The sequence below is a fragment of the Suricata suricatta genome, chromosome 12, assembly GCF_006229205.1.
Source record: "Suricata suricatta isolate VVHF042 chromosome 12, meerkat_22Aug2017_6uvM2_HiC, whole genome shotgun sequence".
Taxonomy (NCBI): domain Eukaryota; kingdom Metazoa; phylum Chordata; class Mammalia; order Carnivora; family Herpestidae; genus Suricata; species Suricata suricatta.
Genome location: NC_043711.1, coordinates 3,640,478 through 3,641,017, shown reverse-complemented (window position 1 = coordinate 3,641,017; position 540 = coordinate 3,640,478).

Genomic DNA, 540 nt, shown 5'->3' with positions numbered 1-540 from the left:
CTTGCCCCTCTCCGCCTTTGGCAGTGTGACCTTGGGCAAGTTCGCCCCCTGCTCAGGCCCAGAGCCGCTCTCTCCACCCAGAGGCGATGGCCAAAGCCATCTCGCAGCTCGGCCCCACGCTCCGACCGGCCTCCGGGATCCCTGAGGACTCGGGGCCCTGTGTCGCGGGTGATGATCCGCACGGGTGCGCGCCCTCGGGGGACTTCCGCAGACAGTAATGAAATCACCGCGCAGTGTGATCGGAGACTCACCAGGGCGTCCTCAGCCGGCGCGCTCTCCCCCGGGACCCGTTCCCAAGGCTCCTGCGGGGAGAGAACTGCTTCCTTCACATTCAGCCTCCCCTTGAGCTTGAGGAAAATCAGCCTCTCCCTGGAGAGGGGTCTTGGGGACTTTTCTCGTTCATTCAGGCTGCGCTGGAGCCTCCCAGGTTCTGGGCGCCTCTCCTCTCTGGATCTAGGTTTCCCCAAACGGGCTCCTGACGCCCCTTCCAGGCTTCCGGTGAGGGGCTGCAGCCTGGGAAACATAATGCGGGGTCCCCCC